This window comes from Lampetra planeri, chromosome 16, assembly GCF_965212315.1.
Source record: "Lampetra planeri chromosome 16, kcLamPlan1.2.h2, whole genome shotgun sequence".
Classification (NCBI taxonomy): domain Eukaryota; kingdom Metazoa; phylum Chordata; class Hyperoartia; order Petromyzontiformes; family Petromyzontidae; genus Lampetra; species Lampetra planeri.
The window spans coordinates 7836906-7858661 of record NC_136122.1 but is presented as its reverse complement, the minus strand read 5'-3'; the positions used below and the strand labels follow the sequence as shown (position 1 = coordinate 7858661).

The 21756-nt window shown below is 45.5% G+C and overlaps 1 protein-coding gene and 1 long non-coding RNA gene across 5 annotated transcripts in view; one reads left to right on the top strand and one right to left on the bottom strand.

Annotated features, from left to right (window-relative positions):
• Positions 1–7416: 7416 nt before the first annotated feature.
• Positions 7417–18706, bottom strand: LOC144722988 (uncharacterized). Of its 2 annotated transcripts, XR_013586122.1 has the most exons (3): positions 18454–18706; positions 17663–17723; positions 7417–16966 (listed from the first exon to the last, which is right to left on the bottom strand). It is a non-coding gene; the product is annotated as an uncharacterized LOC144722988 (long non-coding RNA). The 2 variants fall into 2 exon arrangements; XR_013586121.1 differs by having other exon boundaries at positions 17663–18706.
• The window catches only part of TSPAN18 (tetraspanin 18), a 46547-nt gene continuing 37331 nt past the window's right edge, over positions 12541–21756 (top strand). For 2 of the 3 annotated variants that reach the window (XM_078601474.1, XM_078601469.1), the window contains exon 1: positions 12541–12820. The gene's annotated coding sequence lies outside the window, so the exon portion shown is untranslated. Of the gene's footprint in view, positions 12821–18413; positions 18645–21756 lie in introns of those variants that run through there. The other variant, XM_078601471.1, reaches the window with a different exon arrangement.

The window sequence follows — 21756 nt, the reverse complement described above, 5'->3', positions numbered from 1 at the left end:
CAATTGTTTCACGTTAAACAGCGATAACATACAGGGCTGGAGCGGTGGTGCCGTGGTTACTCCGCCGACGCACGATGAACAGGGCGAGCCGAGTTTGATTCCCAGGCACGGCTAACACCAGTGGCAAGTGATATATGTCTGAACTGCCATGTTGGCTCTTTGGTTCTTTCGGTAAAGTCACGGAGAAAGAAGATAAATTAAATAATAAAATACGACGTTTCGATTGCAACACAAGCAACCGTCATCAGGTAGAACTAAATTTGAGAGAGAGACAAAACACAGACACGGAGACACACAGACAGACACACAAGCAGAGAGAGACACACACAGAGACACACAGAGAGAGAGACACAACATAGACACACAGAGACTCAATGCCTCTGTGTTGAGGCCTTAAATAGAGAGGGGGGGGGGGCAGAGAGAGAGAGGTGGGTCTGCTGGAGCAGCTGCTGGAGCAGAGAAATTAGCATGCCAATGAAAGACTCAACAAGACTGGTAATTTTATAGAGAGTTGTAGTTGTGTGAATATCCACCCCGAAGCGACTGAAGGCGAGAAAGAGCGAATGGACCTATCAGGGCCTGGTAAATTTTAGAGAGAGAGAAATAGGCGGATCGGACAGCTCAAATCAAGTCACCACACTGCCCAGCATGGTGAAGTATGGTGAAACAACAACAACAACAAAAACAGCTTCCCACGAATGAGGCACCTCGTGGTGAAGGGGGCCCAGCATCTCATCGGATCTCCAAAACAGTTGAGGCGTTTAAACTGGAAATTGACAATGCACCCACTTGTCCCGTGAAAGTGGTTAATAGCCTTCGGGTGTTATTTGACCGTTCACTCCCCTTCAATGCACACGTTTCTAAGGTGGTCCGGCTCTCCTTCTTCCACCTTAGAAACATTGCCCCGCCTACATCGCATTGTCACCTACTGACTTAGAAGGTGCACGCCGTTGTCTTATCTCGCATTCATTATTGCGAAGCTTTGTTACTCGGGGTTCCGAACCAAGGTCTTGGGCCGACTGCAGTTGGTCCAGAACGCAGCCGGCCGGCCGCCAGGATGCTCACACGAACCTCGTTCGCGTGAGCACATTACCCCGATAATAACACCTCTGCATCGGCTTCCAACTCAATTTACGGTGCGATTTAAAGTATTGCTGCTAACATCAGAGGGCCTTAAACGGCCTTGCAACATATTCTTGGGTTTTTTCGGTAAAGTCACGTAGGTAAAAAATAAAAATTAAAATTCATAAAAGTAAAATAAAAATAAAATAAAAATCACGACGTTTCGGAGGCAACACAAGCCTCCGTCTTCAGGTGGAACCGTCACAGCACGATAGCTGTATCAAGTAAATGACAAGTAAATGACTTGATACAGCGAGCGTGCTGTGACGGTTCCACCTGAAGACCGAGGCTTGTGTTGCCTCCGAAGCGTCGTGATTTTTATTTTATTTTTATTTTACTTTAATTAATTAAAAAAAAATTTACCTACGTGACTTTACCGAAAAAACCCAAGAATATGAATCCTTGCAGTCACGAAAGCTTCAAATCTGGCCTTGCAACATTTTACATTCAACAGCTCATTCACTCGCACGTACCGTCACGAGCTGTCCGATCCGCCAATTTGCATCTGCTCCATGTGCCGAGAACTCGACTCTGCACCTGGTGTCACCGAGCCTCTTGCATGCGCTGCGCCAAGACTATGGAACGCACTGCCACCTGTGGTCATAGAGTCGAGGTCACTCACCTGGTCTACGTCTTCTCTCGAGACTCGCCAGCTGCGCCTGGCCTACACTTCCCAAGTGTGACCAGTGGATTCTGGACTCTGTACTATTTATATTTTCTAACTTCGTGCATGGCGCAACTGAGATCCTTGGACGAATTACGCATTATAAATGTCAATTCATATTTTTATTAATTGAGCAATGTGGTGTCCGTCGTTAGTTGTGGCTCTCCGAACTTGCTCAACAGTTCTTCCGATGTGTTTCGGGTCCTCGTGCGTGTTGTTCGGCACGATGCCCGCGTAGCTTCCTCTTCTCCAAGAAGCTCACAAGCTCAGCGAACAACAACAACAACAACAACTCTTCAACCCGAACCACACAGCACGTCCGCGAAAATCTACACACGGGTGTTGTTCAACGTCGCTGGAACACAGGGCCTGTGTCTTCAGAGGTGGAGTTTTATGGGGGTCTATTGCTGGAAATAAAAAAAACTTGACCTGCCCTAAGCTTCCTTTTTCTAGTGTATCAACCCATAAAACGATAAGTACATGCACATTTATGTGTGTGCGTATATCGACATATATGCATGCAAGAGCATGCGTGGTGCACATTTACAATGTTATTTCAGCATTTATTTTCCCTTTATTATCTACCCAAACATTTTGCTGAAGGTTACGTTTTTCATTTAAATGTCAAGGATTATTACCCGCGTGTGCCACATCAATGGGCAGCAGTAACCGTAGGATGGGTTTTGCATTCCGTCTTCGGGGTGGATTTCCATCCGTCATCCCCTTATTTAGCGCACAGCTGGACTTCAAACGGTTCCGTTCAAAGTGCATGTACGAATCCGTTTAAGCTTTTTTTTTGTGTGCAGATGTTGGCGCTCTGCTTGCTCGGGCCGTCGCTGCGGAGCGGGTGGAGTGTGAATGCGAGCCCCCGATTTCTCAGCCGCAACGTTGACGATGATCCATCCGCGACAGCTAAAAAATTAACCCGTAAAAACAAAGTTTTTCACTATAAATCCTTTATATGAGTGGCATTGGTTTTATTTTATTATTCATTTCTGTTTTTCTTGAGTAAGAGTTTCATTTTTATCACATTGGTATTTTAAATTAAATATGAACAACAAATTTTCCTAAAAAGTGTAAAATTTTGGAAAAAATTTTTTCACGAAAATACATTGTCACGCACAACGAGTCTGTGTTGAAAATGTCAGCTCGATTGGATCACGGGGAGTGGGTTAAAAAACGACCGAAAGATTTGCACGGTCGTAAGCGCGCAAGCAAGCAAGTGAACTTAATATAAAGGATTTAAAAAGGCGTTCGGCTAAGACGGCGCTCACACTTGGCATTTGTGTCCGCGCGTAACATTTCGTCTTCACGCCGTCGCTCATTTGCACTCGCGCGGGGCACGCCGCTTGTAAAACGTGGCGACGTTTCAAAAAAGAATTCGTAACTTGTACTGCTGGACACCTGCGAGAAAAAAAAGCTTTGTAGCTCATCGGATTCCGCCGGTGAAAAGAAATATAGAAATTCTGATTCTATTCCACGTGAACGACTGCAAGGCAGAGTTTTTAAATCCTTTATATTAAGTTCGCTTGCTTGCGTGCTTGCTTGCTTGCGTGCTTGCTTGCTTGCTTACGACCGTGTAAATCTTTCGGTCGTTTTTTAACCCACTTCCCGTGATCCAATCGAGCTGACATTTTGCACACAGACTCGTTGTGCGAGACAATTAATGTTCGTTAAAAAAAATTCCCAAAATTTTACACTTTTTAGGCAAAATTTTTGTATTTTACATATATTCAAATATAACTCATTCATGGCTTTGGCTGAACGTCACAGTGTAAGAGCCCAGAGCGTAACCCCTCCACAGGCCGTGGCGGAGTAGCGCAGTTGGTAGCGCCCTCGCTTCCCATGCCAAAGGTCGCGTGATCGATCCCCGCGTCCTCCACAGGCGAATATATTTTTAAATCCTTTATATTAAGTTCGCTGCCACGCATATAAAGGATTTATAGTGAAAAACTTTGTTTTTACGGGTTTACTTGTGCGAATTTCCACATCGATGATCGTAACATTTCACCCTAGTTTAACCCCGTTTCATTTTAATTAATATGGAGATTAGCCAATCCCTCCCAAAAATCTGAGGAAATAGGGAGGTTTTTTTCCTTGTAAATGTGAAAAGTAAATAAATCTCTAAGCTGTCTGCACCATCCAAGGCAACCGATGAGTAATTACAGGTTAATGAGACATTTAATGGTCCTCCTCATTCAGTAATTTAATTTAAAAATCAGAGTGCACCATCTGCTATCGTGTGCGTGTGTATATATTAGAGACCTTAATTATAATAGTAATACGGTAACGCCCGACGTTACTCAGCAAAGCAGACCGCTGTGGATTAAACTCCTAGGCCAAACTCAGTAGTCACTAATTCATAATAATTAATTCATAATAATTGTAAATGTTGTGGTTTCACTCTTCAACACACCGGTGGGCTAAAGTGGTGAATTATTTGTCTTTTGTCAACGTGACACTTTTTTGCTGATTGGCCGTGTCGGGTGGTGGAGGGTTACGACACATTTATAAATAACGCGATCTAAACCCAAAAACGTTGATTATGAATAACATTGGTCGCGAAAGCCTACGTGTCAGTCACTAATTGTGAAAAAAAATAGTACTGCCATTACATAATTCAGTTGGCCGTGCCTCGCTTTCAAAGAGACCATTAATCTGCAGTGGCTTTCGTCTGGGTAAATTATCATATGCAAAGCACAATGTTTAATGGCGCACGATCTGTGCGCATGGTAAGTGGCTGATCTGCATGTCTGTATGTGTTTTGTCTAGAGAAGCCCTCCTTGGCCACTCCACAAATTCCATTGCGTTCTATTTCATATGCAAGCTTTTATGTGAACGAGGTGGAAATTATTAAGACGACCTCATAATTCTGCTAAGTCAGCTTATCTAATCTGCTCTACCATTTACATCAGCCTGGGATGTGATAAGAGCCACGTTTCAAAATCCTACAACGAATAAGCACATGCTGGTTTTTTTGTTTTGTTGTATTAAGCCGGATATTTGCACGTGATATTTAACCGCTACTGCAGAACTAACACACACACACAAGTGTTCCCTACCCATGGCACTCTTTCCTGTTGTTGTTGTTGCTGTGGGTTGTAAATGTTGTGGATTCACGCTTCAACACACCGGTGGGCTAAAGTAGTGAACTATTTGTCTTTTGTCAACGTGACACTTTTTTGCTGATTAGCAGTGTCGGGTGGTGGATGGTTACGACACATTTATAAATAACGCGATCTAACCCAAAAACGTTGATTATGTAAAAAAAAAAGTTGGCGAGATGTTAACTACCTCCCCTGATTAGGAGGGGGCCATGGGTTCGATCCCGACCCTAACGCCTGCTGTTGTATATTTTGAGTTTGCGTGTCTCTCTCTCTCTCCGTGGTCACGTGGATCTTTCTCCGGGTCCTCTGGGTTTTTCCCTCCACATTTACAAACGTGCGCTTAGAGTATTTGGCTGCTATATAAATGCCCACGTGATAAGCCACTTCTTTGCGCTGTGCTTTGTGACCAGGCCGCTTCTGGAATAGAGCTGTACAGCTCAGTGGGCCTTACCTGGTAGAAGAAAGAAAAACGTTTGGTTTCAAATAGTTTTCGTTTAGTAATGAGACATCACATTTGAACACACACGGCTTCGGTGAAATCTCTGCAAGTAATTTATGAAAGGGGAATCGCAGTGGACCTCCTGCAGCCCGTACTGCATTTACAAGCGCAAATGAGGCAGTGCGAAAGTGAACTGAAAGCAATGTGCACAGATATACTGAAATGATGGACCATAAAACGTATTACGTGCTTGCGAATGGCTTAACAAACCCAAGGCTAAGCAAGAGTCCACGCTATTCACCCTCAATCATCCCTTCTGCCGTTGGTGGAATGTTAATGCCATACTTAAATGCCACTATTATGCTTCTGCTGTGAAAATATACTCTGGGAAGTCAATGTGATGGACAGGCTAGGGTTAGGAATGTTGGCTCTCTGCCTGCACATCTGTGTTTTCTTATGTTAACTGGTGTTCTACTATCACTCGCCCCCACGCGCGGAGATGATCAAAACATGCGGTGGTGTCACGTGCGTTGGAATTACACTCTCCCTTCTAAAATGTGCACCGCACATTACGGGATGCGGGTCAGAGCTGAGTTAGTGTGTGTGTGAGTTATTTTAATCGCACTCTCGCCAATATTCCACCTTTCCTTTCCCCTCCGCATGTGTGCAATGCACATGCGGATGTGCGCAGAGGTATGGGACAGTGCCAACGTTTTTAGCACAACATTCAGAAAAGTAGTCAAATTAAAACACGACGAAGCTTTCTTTTTTTTTAATCCTTTATATTAAGTTCGCTTGCTTGCTTAGGACCGTGCAAATATTTCGGTAGTTTTTAACCCACTTCCAGTGATCCAATCGAGCTGACATTTTGCACACAGACTCGTTGTGCGTGACAATGCATTTTCGTGAAAAAAAAATTCCAAAATTTTACACTGTTTAGGGAATTTTTTTAAAATATTTAATTACCAATTATTTAATGCTGCCAGACAACCATCTGACCCATAGGTGGCAGCCATCTCAAGCCAGAGGACGAGAGGACTCTAGCCGCCCCGATGCCACGCATACAAAGGATTTATAGTGAAAAACTTTGTTTTTACGGGTTATACTTGTTATTGAGTCCAGTTGTACCGTCGCATCAGTGATTCACATGGAACTCGTAGTCCACACTTTCGACCGTACAGTACACCACTGTATAGGTTGGTCCAGATGTCTTGTGTCTAAAGTAAGGTGTATTTGAAACAGAAATGAATATGCAAAGGGAAAAACTAATACTGTATTAGTGATTTACAGCTTTCGTGACTGCAGGGATTCATCTTCTTGGTTCTTTCGGTAAAGTCACGTAGAAGGGAAGTAATAAAATAATAAAAATAAACCATAATAAAATTATTCTCACGACGTTTCGGCCACAACGCAAGTAGCCGGCTATTATTTTATTACTTCCCTTCTACGTGACTTTACCGAAAGAACCAAGAAGACTGTATTAGTGGTCAATTAATTGGGGGAGAGGGCAGGGGGGGCACGGGGGTGGGGGCACAAGACATGTGGACCACGCTGTAGGCTGCGTTCCTTCAACAGGAATAACAAAACGACACGGACTCTCTCCTGAAGCCTTCTCGTAGCTTGCAGACCTCGACATTGGCATGTAGCTCCTGAACACATTGCCACACGCCATAGAATACTGCCTTAAAAATACAATAAAATATGTACAGACCTTTATCCAACCGCCACTTGGATGAAGGCCTACCAGAGCCATGCCAGTCAACCATACTTCACCATGCTGGTTAACGTGGCTTGGTGGAGGAGGGGTATCCAGGGCCAGTTCATCACTGATGCGAGCCTTGGTCAGGAATTTAACTTATGTTCCCGGATTCATAGTGCAGTGCCCTCACCACTGCACCCCCCCCCCCCCTCTTACAGACATCGTCATTAAAAGCAATCAGCCATGGTCAATCCACTGCTGAGTTCATAATAGCGCAGTGTGCTAACCACTGAACCACCGCTCCCCCCCCCCGTCGTGGGTTATGGGTAATGAATGAAATAAATGTGACCTCATTCTGCCCACAAAAATCAAACATCACGTCAAATATTAAAACGGTGTGTGAGTTTAGGCACACTTTTTATAAACTGCAGGCATTCCATTTTCATCATATATATATCAGGGATATAGTGAAGTATCGATTCGTTGATTATTATTGAGCCTTGCGCTCACAATACAACGTGTAAAATTGTGCTTGTGAGAACCGATCATTTGAGAGTCATTTCTGTTCTATGGATGGTAATCGATTTACGTGACCTCTGTATCCACCTGAGGCACTTAAATGATCAACAATGGCCGAGAATAAGAATCAATTCACGAAAAAAAAAATTGTGACCCCCCGAATCGTTAAAGTTAATGAGGTCACACACGAAGAATATGCTCCGGTTTGCAAAGGCTAAAAAAGTGACCACCCAAATTTTGTGATGGATGATTTATAAATATACAAGGCTTGTTGCAAGTGATGACAGTGGCGGTCCTTAAAAAAGCACTCCTGCTCATCACCACTGCACTCTTTTTAGCTCGTGTCGAAAGATCGTTTGTAAAATATAAATATATAAATAAGTCCAACTCGCGGTATTGTACACACATGCGTGTAGCATACGACGGGCATGAACATAATTCCACGAAGTTACGTTGACGTAAATAATTTCATTTGTGACCACAGTCTGTTGAAAAGTGCACCTTTCATGGCGAGAACACGTTTAATTTTACGATTTAAGATTAGGTTTTCAATGAACATATACAGTCTAATTTCGCGATTTAAGATTAGGCTTTCAATGAACATATCCAGACTGATAACGCGGTCGTTGCGTTCCCGAGGAAAACCACGTTATGGAAAAACCTCGTTACAACAACAAATCCATAACATCGGGTAAAGCACAGTCCGCGATAGCGCGTGACACGCGTACGCAGGCTGAACAAAGACCGAGGCGCGTGGGTAGCGTCTAGAAGCATCCAGCAGCATCCCGACTCGCGTGACGCTGCGCCGAGGCAGCCGCACGAACGCCTTGTTCCTACTCGCGCGACGTAGTTCCGTTCGCTCAATCGCGTTCTATACAATTCGCGTGATGAAAACAACACGCGTCACAGGAGAACAACACTGTCCAGTACACATGCGGTGGAGTGGTGGCACAGTGGTTAGCGCAAATCAGACCTGAGAATGAAATCCGGCCAAGGGTGACATCAGTGGCGAGTCATATTTCAACTTGTCAGCCCACCCACCCCCACCCCCCCATCTATCATCCCACATCAACCATCATGGTGAAGTATGGTCAAATATTAAAACGTTCCCCATGACCGACACAGCATGGGGAGGAGGGGGAGGCGGCAGGGGGGGGGGGCTTTATCCAGCCGTGGATTGGTAAAACGTTACAAATGTAATTTTTATTCATCGAATACCAATTGTCCTTTACGGTCTCGCTCCACGCCACCTATCCATTCATCGCGGGGAAAACTGTGCCGCACAGCGACGGCTTGAGTGTTACAGCTGTTAACAAAGGTAAATCAAAATGACCCTTCTGGTGGGGTTTTTGTTTCTTCTCTCCAAGACGTTTTATTGCTCTTTTTTGTGTGTGCGCGTGTTGGCTCAGGATGCCCTTGAGCTGCGCATTGGTCACGTGGGGCTCCCCGCAGGCCGCTGACCTTTTGACTCCGCATCTGTAGCGCCTGACCACCTGCTGTGGCCCCTGACAGCCCCCACACTTCCCTTAATTAACGCTGCCCTGAAGCCTGCGGGGCTCGGAGCCTTTTAATCAAGACGTGACTGCTGCTGGCCACCGCCAATTGGCCACAGTCCACGGTGAGACCATCGATTCATTAAGTTGCTTTAAAAACATCACCGCTGAGACTCAGCGTTCCACACCAATACGCACGGCAGCCTCTTTTTAAAAAAGGTCAAACTTTCATAAAAGTCGTGTTTATTTCGCGGGTGGCTAAATGGCTTAGAGGTCAGAGTGATGGGCTGGTTCCACTGATATCCTGGGTTTGAATCGAGACAGTCGTCTGTGATTTAATCTGGGTTCTCAAGTGTCGGTGGGTTGATGGTCTCAGCCCGGTCACCCCAATGATGGTACAGTCAACCCATCTCGTTCAATTTTGGTTCTTGCACTGCATCCGTCTAAATTCCAGCTCTGAGAATAAAATATGAGTTTGACCTCTATGCTAACATTACTCTCTTGTGCAGAGTGGGTGTGAAAGTGCTGCTCTCTACAGCGTAGACTTAGAGATCATTTGAACGGGTCTCAGAAGTAGCGCTGTGATGTCCACTTCCTCGGGCGTTTCTCTAACCCGAGGAGTTGCACTGCTCCGCGAGAGATCCGCATTGACACTCCGTCTTGCGGCGTGACACGGAGAGCACTATCGGGATAAATCTGGGGGGGAAATGACTCATTTTTCATTTTTTTGAAAATATGTCACGCAGATGAGGGTTGGTTTTTTTCGTAGTGTTGTCATGCAAATTGTATCTGTGCTCAAACAAGGGGGTGATGCTCATTTTCATCGGCTGCCCTGGATAGAGTGGTTGAAATTCCACATTCACATGGCAGAGACAAGTCTTTCCAAAAGGAAAAATCACTGTTGACTTCTAACAAGGTGGTACTCGTATCACTCACTGTGGAGGGATAATGAGCTGATTTGACCCGCCCCACCCAGGATGTGATCTTGTAACCTCGCTATTGTGAGTCAAGCACTCTACCCATTGTAAAACTCGGACACGTAACGTGATGAGGGTAATTTTGTAATCATGTTTTGAAATCTATCGTAACAGATGTCGGTAAACAAGCTATGTAATCAGATTTCTTCTTTCAAAAATGGTGCACACATTTGTGATAAAATTTAATTTGCATGACAAAAATATGTCTCCCTTAAAATACACTCTCACCTGGGTATAAATAATGGTAAGATGATTGTTTGAGGGCGCTTTATACATTTTCATTATTAAGTTTGAAAATGCACAAGTACAAATGGCAGCAGCATGCATTATGAAATAGTCATTTACCGCTGTTCATTAAAGTTGCACAATTCGAGAAGTTTGTGTTCTGCACATTTTGAGTCGACATTCCTCGCTTAAAATACCTCACCACGATCACTCCACGTAAGTCTTTCTGCCTGCCACCGCTTCCAAAGCAGTTAAATTGCGTGAATGTACGTTGAACTTATTTCGCACCATATATAGCCAACCGTGCAAATGGGATGTGCGAGGGAAGGACAACAAACTAAACATAAAAAAATCGCTTCTAAAGAAACGAGCTTTCAAATGGATGGAGGGAATGTGTTTTACATCGTGGAAATTGCTCTTAAAATTAACCTGCCATCTCAGCACCGTGCTAATCACACGCCTCCCGCTACAACTGTACACCTTCATTCAAAACGCCACAAATATTGGTGCCATCAAAGTGGGTCTCGCTTGAAGCGAACTGCAGTAAAGGCTCCTCGGCACACACACACAACACATGTCACTCGCTGCGTGCGAGCTCAAGTGGCTGAATTCGTCGCATCCCCACTGAATAGGCCCTGGATGCCCTGCAGATTTGACCGTCCCCTTGAGAAACGGGACCCGTCAACTTCGTTAAGCCTCACTGGAATTGACAACAAACGCAAGCGGGCTTCCGAAGACGCTCGAAGATAATGAAATTGCGTTGTCCCAGTAATTGAGTGAAAGGGCTAATGTTAGCGCGAGTAACGACTGCATTAAATTCCGTGCCGCTTTATATTTAATTTTCGCTGAACGCCATCGAAGTCCTCGAGTATTCTGTATGCGAGGCGTGCTCTCTGTCTGCTTTGTCACGGGCACGCAGATGCCGTGCGTGTAATAGCTACCGTCGCGGTAAATAAGCCGACAAGCGAAGGGGGGGACCTGTGTTTATAGGTTAGCGAGCGGATGAACAGATGGACCATGAGATAGGCCAAGGGCGTAATTAATGGCAGACAGATGCATCACACTGAAAAGGTCCCATAATAATCATACGGTGCACGTAGATTGCCCGCGGAGATAATGGCAAGTGGCAGACACATTTATCAACATTGTAAAGTTCGTCGTCGATTATGCTCATTCCTGTTTTCAACACCGATCCGCCTGTGCTAGTCTTTAACCCCGGTTATAGATAAAGTGTGTGCGGGGGGGGGTTAATATTTCCTGCACAATTAGAACATAAGAGTAGACATTAGACAAAGTATAAATACAGGAGCTAGGGTACGGCCTTAAACGTTGCTTGGCCTTGCTATTGCTGGCGGAAAGGCCTCCACGAGAAAGAGCGCTCCAGCGAGCCCCTCCGGAGGGCGTTTGGCCTACTCTTCCACACTGACCAGGAATCTGGGAGTGTACATCTGCACGTTGAACTTCTTTCACGCTGTAAAGTAACCAACCTTGACACGTATCGGAGGTGTGAGAGAGATTGGAGTAAACTGCTGTTGAACTGCCGGTCGACTCACTGTGTGGTTGCACCCATTTACACCGCGGACGGAACAGAGGCAGTGGGAATTTAAACTCAAAACTAAACTATGTTTTATTTTGCAAGGTAAGACCCACGGAGCTTATATATATAGCTCTTTTATTTCAGAAGTGACCTGGCTATCACAAATGATAGCTCAACGAAGTGGCTCATCGTGTGGATATTTATAGCAGCCAAATACTCTAAACGCACGTTGACTCTAACTGGGGAGAGAAATCCCGGAGGACCCAGAGAAAAATCCACGCGATCACGAGGAGAACATGCAAACTCTAAATATACAGCGGGCGTCAGGGTCGGGATCGAACCCATGTCCTCCTACATACCAGGCGAGGTAGTTTAAATAAACTTGCCGCATTATTTCAACTGCTGTGCCTGAAGATCGAACCAAACCGGTGACGTCTGGTTTCTCTTCATCCTATCCGGCCAGCTACCGGTACAATGTTATCCAAGTCATTCATAACATTGGAAGAGATAAATAAATGTTTTACCACGGTACAAAACATCGTAATTGCTGCAAGTCCAGTTGAGTGTGCGATAACCACTACGCCCGGCAGCATTGCAGAAGGGGTAGCACTTAAACCTGGTTACAGAGGAAGACGGTGATTGATAATTTCCTTCACGAACGACAGAAGGGACAACAGACGAGGCATGAGACAAGCCGGATTATTGATGATCGCAAATTATCTTGAGTGCCCTCCCACCGCTCGCTACTGTAACAGCAACAGCAGTAACGGGCACTGCGTCTGCCTTTCCCTGCGATGTGAAACCGCCTCTTGCCTCCCCCCCCATCGCCTGGACCCCCGCCTCCTTCAGAGCTTTCTCTGCACCGCCACTCGCTGCCAAAGAACACAGGGAGAGGCATCGACACGTGCTTCCCGTTTGGAGCCACTCTCGCTGCTAACACCACTCGGGCTGCTGCTGCTGCTGCTCAATGCACAAGGCAATCACCCAGCAAGGTTCCATCCTCGAGCACTGAATTCTTCCCCCTCCCACTTCGCCACGGTGAGTTACAGCTTTACTAACCACCACTAACTTGCTCGCTCGCTCGCTCGCTTGTTCGTTCGTTGTTGTAGCTGTGCATTGGCGATTTGTCAGCGTGTCAAGTTCTTGCAGGGACGTCAACTGCCTCGCCTGGTTTGCGGGAGGTCGTGGGTTCGATCCTGACCCCTTGACGCCTGCTGCTGTATATTTGGAGTTTGCATGTTTCTCTCTCTCTCCGCGTGGTCGCGTGGATTGTTATCCGGCTCCTCCGGTCTTTCCCTCCACATTTATAATCGACAAACTTTTATTAGAGTATTTGGTTGCTATACATTTCCACGTGATAAGCCACTTCGTTGAGCAATGATTTGTGATCACCAGACTGCTTCTGAAAAAGAGCTATATAGCTCAGTGGCCTTGCCTGGTGAAATAAAAAGTTTAGTTTCGACAAAATGACTTATCCAGACAGAAATGCAACACATTCGTCAATAACACTGCCCTAAAAGGAAAAATATATTTATATAAACTGAACGATGTTTTTGTATTTTTACCAGCTAAGGCCAACTGAGCGACCTGGCCACAAATGTTAGCCCAATTAAGTGGCTTACGTGGAAAATTATATCAGCCAAAAACTCTAAACGCACGTTTTTAAAATGTGGAGAGAAAACCCAGAGGGCCTGGAGCAAATTCCACGCGACCACGGGGAGAGAGAACATTAAAACCCCAAATACACAGGTCGGGATCGAACCGACGACCTAATGTTAACCAGGCGAGGTGGTTAACATCTCGCCACCATGGTTTCACCTACGATATACTGTATATATCGTAGGTGGCGTTTGGGGCAATTGGCATCTTATTTAAAGAAGGGGAATTTTCTGAAATGTAACCTATTAGTTATTTGTTTCCTTTTAAGGCAGTGGTTATTAACGAATGTGTTGAATTTTTGCCATTTGTGCTTTTGCACCGCTGCCAATGCAATATTAAGAATATAATGTTTTATCTACACAAGGTGAGAGGATGATATACTGCTGGTGGTGTTTTGTGGGACGTTACATTATTTAAGTGCCTGTCTAAATCACCGTGACTCTATAATCTGCAACGAGTGAGCCAATGTTATTCGTACGTAACTATTCACGGGCCATGTATTTTTATTTTCCAGTGTTATTTTTTACAGCGGAAGATTTTGCAATGAAACAAAACGTGTCTACAAAAGTTGCAGGTGCCAGGTTATAACCATCCTTCGTTATGCGGTGCATTAATGGTTTTAACGACGATGGTGAAAAAGTTTAACGTAAGTTTACAAAGCTTTCTCAAAGTTTCGATTTAAAGCTTTTGTGACTGCAGGGATTCATATTCTTGGTTCTTTCGGTAAAGTCACGTAGAAGGGAAATAAAAATAATAATAAAAATAAAACATAATAAAAATTCTCACGACGTTCTCACGACGTTTCCCAAAGTGTTTTGGCCACCCATTGTACAATAACACGAATAAAGTATATTTAACACTTCATATCACATTCATTTCAAGTTTCACGTCATCTCTTATGAGCAATGTATCGTTAAGATGCTATTAATAATGTTGAATGTATTACTATACATTTTTGGGTGGGGTGAGAAAGCATTGTTTTCTTGACTGTACTTTGAATTTGGTGACCTGAGTTTGTTTTCTGGCCATGGTTAACATCGGTGGGTAAGTGAAGTGTGATGACAAAACTTCCATGACCAGCCCATTTGGGCCTTTATGCAGGAGTAGATGGACACGCTTATGTAAATTAATTATATTTGTTAAATCACTCATTGATGTGTGCATGTAATTAAAACAAACGAATTATCAGTGGAAGCAATACATATTTACTCAATTTATTTTATGCAGAAATATGTTTGTTTATTTGAAGAATAGTAAGTAAATGTATAATCGGGCCCAGAAATGAAGTTGATTTGGCTTAGGGAGAGACACGAGTGGGCTACCTCGACAGGATACACTTTTCGTGGGATCTCTTCACTTCAGCCACAATGCAATCGGTCTTCTTGCCATTCCTGAAGGTGGGAGTGCATTCTTTGGGAAATTCATTGGCCACAAAAGACTTTCAGAAGAGGGGCGACCCTTTGCCACTCGAGTAAAATTGTTTATAACCCAGGCCGATTAGAGGTGGCAGAAAATACTCATAGGCAGCTTTGCTTACTTTCAAGGCCACTGTTTGAAATTCTATCCTAACCTCTGTCAAGCGTTTGCCATCATTCATATGAAATGTTCAAACAAAATGTCCCCTTGCTTTTTGCCGTAAGAGTTTTGTGAACATATTCACGAGCACTGTTATTTCATGTCACAGGGAAATCAATCACTCGGCCCGTTGAGCAGTATTCCACTTTTTGTTCAACTTTATGTAATGTACTTGGACTCATATTTAATGGCGTCGTGCATTATTAAGACACCCTCTCGCATTGAGTGGTGCAAGTGGTAACAATAGTGAATACCGCTTCTTGGTTCTTTCCGAAAGAACCAAGAAGATGAATCCCTGCAGTCACGAAAGCTTTAAATCGAAATAGTGAATACAGCAAGAAGCACCTGGGTTCAATTCCTGACTCTGGCACCTTCCCGTGTGGAGTTTGTATGTTCTCCTCCTCTTACACATATGTTGTCTCTGGTTTCTCTGGTTTTCTCCCCAAAGCTAAACACGTACATTGTCGCCGGTGTTGGCCAAATAATCGCAATTCAGGACTCTTCTGGAAAAGTAATGAGACTCAGTGTGGCTTTCCTGGGTAAATAAGAAATGAGTATTATTGTTGTACTAAAAGTGTGCTGACATACATGTATGCAGTGCACAACGCATGGGGCCATCCATTTAGTACGTAAGCATGGAGGGGGGAGGGGATGGGGTTAACCCAAATGCGTACGCTTGCGTATGGGGGGTCGTACTGACAATGTACGTAAGCATAGGAAACGGGGGGGGGGGGGTGAAGCCTCGATAATAATTTGTCTACATTGGCCTTCAAATGAGCCACAGTTCAGTGTCTTCAGCTGTCAGACAACAAGTCCTGCCGGGAGAAGTGGGACTGTGGGAGAGGTGTCACTTGTATGCCCCCCTGACTGCAGCTATCACGCAGCTCAGCAAAATAAGTGGCCAAGGTACGCGACTTTATTCTTTAATGTAGCCGGCGGTGGACTATCTGTTTGCTTAAACACGTTAATATTATTCATCCTTGATCGTTTCTGCGTCGATTAAATATCGGCCGTTCTATAGGATTCGGGGGGGGGGGGGGTGTAAAAAGTACGCGTGCCTACAGAGAGGAGGGAGGGGTCAAGTTTTGACAGATTTTTGCGTACCTACTAAATGGATGGCCCCTATAGCATGCCCTGGTCCAACAGAGCAGTTTGACGTGGAACGTGGCGACCGCGTAGCGCGCGTTGTAGCTGGAAAATAAGCAAACGCACATTGGCGAGGGCTGTGTTCATGTTGGGTTGATTTACATCGGACGGATATTGTTAGCTGTAAGCTGTAATGAGTGGAGTCCCTGCCCAGCCATGAACCTCCGTGATGGATGAAGTGATAACTGATTAGCAGCAAGTATAACACGCTCGTGACCCGCCCCATACATGTGCAGCCCTCCTCCAGAACAGGGCTCGGATCACGGTAAATGCCTCTTCTATCAGATCTGGCATGAACACGGCCAACAACTTTTCCCCTTTTTTGAAAAAATATATACTGGGAGAGCATAACAACTCTTTCGCTCAATAAACATTCTCTAGACGTCGCGTAATATTTACAAAAATAGTTGTGGGAATTTTATTTTCTTTGTTTGTTTTTTTTCCACCAGACGTCCTCTGACTCTGGCTCTGGCTCAGACGTGAGCGCGACGATTTAAAGGAATTGTTTTGAAATGCGACGAAAAATATCGTAGCCTTAGGCCCGCAGTTGTAGCGGTGTACAAACACTGACTGACTATACCTCTCCCCTATAGTGAGAAAAAAGTATATACACTCGCTTCTATCCTCGAAATATTTCAGAAAAATTAACTTACTGTGTGTGATGCAAACGCAGTGCAAGTGGCTGTTTCCGGTCCGTAATTGTAAAAAATATTTAAGTTTAGCTCTTCGGTGTATTTTCCGGTTGTGACCATGACGTTGTTTGGCATGATGTCCAACGTTCCGGCCCACGTGCTTCTCCTGGAACTGAAAACAGTGAAACGGAACACGCCGGAACACCACGTCAAACAACACCCGGCACCATCCGAAAACATATCAGAGGGCAGAGCCATCCAGCAACAAAGACAAAGATCACCCGTACAGCCTGAACAGACTGTTGGGGCAAGTGCTGTGAGAAAGTAGCACATATGAAGGTCAGCACAGCACACGAGGGTGGCCAACACCACGCCCGGCCGCCTTTGTCTCCCCAGTGGTGATGCTTACACACCGCGCCAGGTACTCATTTGAGGCCGAGTCGAACCAGGGGATGGCCCGTGGCCGTTTCAGATAATCGTCACCGGTGTTGGCCGTGAGCGAGAATGGAACTGGGATCGCCGGGGTTCCTAGCGCAGCGCGCTACCTGCTACACTACCTACCGTACAGCAAACTCAACCGCGAATAACCTCGACGCAGCGGCGACGATTTATTAAGTTGTCACATCCATAAGTCGGGGGCGGGGGGGGGGGCTGGGGGCGTGAGGCTTGCCGGAGGAGAGAAAGTCATTGGCAAGTGAACAAAAAAATACTGCGACTATGCTGGTTACTGGCAGATGATGAGTAAGGGGAGAGCAAATGAATAGGGGCTACCTTGTTTTCCATGCCTCCCCCCACCCGCCTCACCACCACCACCATGTGAGTGCTGGGGGAGGGGGGAGGGAGGTCGCATTTGCCGGTGTTGCGTTACCGTGCAAGAATGCGCGCGCCCCAGCGGAGGTGCGGGCTCCATGTGGTCCACCCGTGTAATTCTGCAGATTAAAAGTGGTGGAGGGGGGTGTGGGGTGGAGAGACACGACACGACACACAGTGGGGGGAGAGCGATGGGAGGGAGACGTGGATGGAGGATGGATGGGTGGTGTGTGTGGGGGGGGAAGAGCAGTTAAGCCTGGACACCATCTGGTTCGAGTTAGCGCCCCCCTTGGCTTGGCGAGCGTCACGTCGGCCGGGTTTTGGGACTGGCACGGCCAAGCGGTGGTGATGAACACTTTGCGCGCGTCACTTGCTCGCGATCAAATCTCCCCTGGATTGGCCCCCCCCGATCCACCGAGCTCTTGTCAAGCCAAGCAGGTGCTTGGAGCCCGGTTAGTGTTGGGTCGGTTTTTGTTGTTGTTGCGGTGCAGTACAACATCGCACGTCCGACCTTCGTCACATATCTCGTCCCTGAACGAATAATTAGCCGCCCTCACCCAGCGCCGTGTTTGTGCGCGACGTCGCTGCCTACGGGATGTTTAAAACACGTCCACCGCCGTTTCACACGCGGTCGTGCATTCTTAATCTTGCGTGGCATTTGCTTGCTTCTAAAGCGCAGTGAAGCACTATCCCGCGTGTTTTTTGTTCTTTTTTGCTATTATTATTAATACTACTACTACGTGTAAAGCGGTGTGGTGCGCATTCGTTGTGTTCAGTGACATATTTGTGCACGGTATAACTGTCGTGATTGACTGAGGATCACGTATCTGGAGATGTTCCCATATCCACCTGTAAGTTCACAGTCACCAGCAGGTCGGATATCGCCACGTGGTCCTGGGCTTGGATGCGAGACCGCCACGAGAACGCACCACGTTGCCGTGCGGCTGTGGGACTCCGCCTGCCTGAGGTGGCCAGGACATGGACATTCACAGCAGTGGAGTGAATCTCTCCGTGCGGAGCTTCGAGCGTTATTCTCGCTCGTACGTGCCACGGTTTTTTTTTCTTTCTCCAGGGTTACTTTTGCTGTCCCCCCCCCCCCCAAAAAAAAAAACACTCGTTAATTTCATTTGGTCACTAGTTGATCGGCTACTTGCATTTTAAAGGCTATTCCTGATGAAGGCAAAGAATCAGTGACTCGGTGACGCCTTCTTGGATAGATTAAGGACATTGTTATCTTTCCAAATACAAGACTCCTTGTCTCAATTAGGGTTGCCAGCTCAAAAAACAAGGGCATCCCATGGGAAGGTGACGATCTCACAATACCTGAAAAAAACAGGGGCTTTCATTCTGTCACTGATTTTTGTGTCTACGTCTGTTGTCTTCCCCCCCCCGCCGCACCTCCAATTACCACGGTTTTCTACGTACGGTGTAAAAGAAGTTCAATGAACTGTACATACGTGCGTGTGAATTACTCCGCTGCAGTTCGCATCAGACGCGTATAGGAGCTGGATGTAATAATGCGAACGACTGAATCATAAGCCCCAACTTTATTACCAAGGCAATTTGCGGTTACTGTCATTTTCGTGAAATCCCTGCAGTTAGCATCGCAGTTCAAAATCGGAATATTTATTGACACTGGAGGAATCCGATGAGCTATGAAGCTCTTCTTTTTTACAGATGTCCAATGTTGTCAGGCCAGCAAGTTAGAACAGCAAACAGGACAAAAACAACGATAGGAGCGCAAAATAGAGAGAATGGTAAGCAAGTCACTAAAACGTAAGTAAATTAATAACACATTAAGTATATCCGTCTTATTTATCAAGCTTGGGCAAGGCAGCAACAACAACAACAGCAAATCAGGTATACTTCATGAGATAAAAAAGAACACATCGATCAATTGGTAAGATTTGAGCAATGGTCTGACAATAGTAGGTTGCCAGGCACGCGCAGCTAGTTTAGGTATCTAAATGACGAGTGGGCGAGCATTCGAATCTAATCTGACGTTCTGCTCCGACATTCTGACCGGCATGGCAGTTGAACCAAAGGGCAATGTCCCTCAATCTCCCCGCCTATATCCACCCAGCAGCAAACACCGGCACGCCACTGTTCGTCAATCGGTAGGTCACGTGTGCTGGGGTGTATAGTGGTCATCTCGCGTGTGGTGGGGTGTATAGTGGTCATCTCACGTGTGGTGGGGTGTATATAGCGGGCACTCTGACCACTGGCCAAGACATCTGGCCAGAATGGAAGAGTAGGCCAACATGCCCCGGAGAACGGACCCGCTGGTACCCCCCCTCCCCCACCGCCCGCACCGCAGTAGATGCCCTTTGGCCAGCAGTGGCATGAGAAAGACGCTTCAGAGCTCAGTTTTCAGTTTCATTTATTAGGTATAGCCCTGTGAGCCATTCGGCTCTTGAGCTGCACCTTTGCTTCGTATTATTCACAAGGATTGCGAGTTTAACAAGGCGCAACTGGTGAGCGCCTCCCATTTTGCGAGGTGTTCAACGAGATTGATCCAATTCATATTATTGGTTCTTTCGGTAAAGTCACGTAGAAGGGAAATAATAAAATAACACGCTTAACAAATGAACTCAACACCCATACCTGTCATACTCGCCGTTTATAGGTTGCTCAGAAACACTGCGTTCACCCAGATTATATGATCAGCCCATTGTGGGTAATAGGGCCAGAACAGAACGCTCTGTACTGAAGACAACATTAAACGGTGGCGGTGTTAGCGATTAAAAGTGCATCCGTAAAGTTGTTGCGTCCCTTAGCTTGCAGCTATAAAATAAACGAGTCTCTACGTCGGGTACGAAACTAAAATGATTATGCGAACTGACTCACGAGCCCCAATTGTATTATGAGTGCACACTAAACCATGAACACGTGTTTCTGTCGTACACTTCAGCATAGCTGAACACACCAGGTTAATAATTGCACGCACACAAACACACGCACACTGAAACACAAAACACACACACACTGAAACACAAACACAAACTGAAACACAAACACACACACACCGAAACACACACACTCAAACACACACACTGAAACACACACACTGAAACACACACACACACTGAATAACAAACACACACACTAAAACACAAACACACACACTGAAACACACACAAACACACACACACACTGAAACTCAAACACACACACACACTGAAACACAAACACACACACACACTGAAACACAAACACACACACACTGAAACACAAACACACACACACTAAAACACAAACACACACACACTGAAACACAAACACACACACTGAAATACAAACACACACACACTGAAACACAAACACACACACACACTGAAACACAAACACACACACACTGAAACACAAACACACACACACACACTGAAACACACACACACACACACTGAATAACAAACAGACACACTAAAACACAAACACACACACACACTGAATAACAAACACACACACACTAAAGCACAAACACACACACACACTGAAACACAAACACACACACACTGAAACACAAACACACACACACTGAATAACCAACACACACCCACTAAAACACAAACACACACACACACACTGAAACACAAACACACACACACTGAAACACAAACACACACACTGAAACAAAATGCCCAAAGTCTTGACGTCGGCTCTCTCTGTGTAACTTTTTCTTTCATCAACCGCACACATCCTGAAGTTGTCAAAACGCCTGGAAAGACCACAGCTCTTTCACACATTTTGCCTTTTATTTTATTCCCCCCTTCCCTGCCCGAACGCCCGAGGTCATGGTTTCATTTCACTCGTAAAGTAAAACTTTCCCCCAAACCCACACACACACCTAACGAATCTCTGACAAGCCCCTGTAGCCCCTTGTGTTACAGCCACAGTGAGAGCCCTTGTTTAACATTAACTGCTGCGGCATTAAACACACGCAACAAAAATCAGCGGTTGCGTTTCAGTTCCACGTTCCTGTTGTAATTGAACCTGCTCTTAAAACCAAAACTTTCGGGGAAACCTCCCCACCTCCGTCTGTTTGATCAAGCGCATGTGCATTTGGCTAAGAGTAAAGCCGTTTTTTTGTGTGTGTGGCCAATTAGTGCTGTCTGGGCAATGTCGTAAAAAAACACATTGCATGAAATAAAA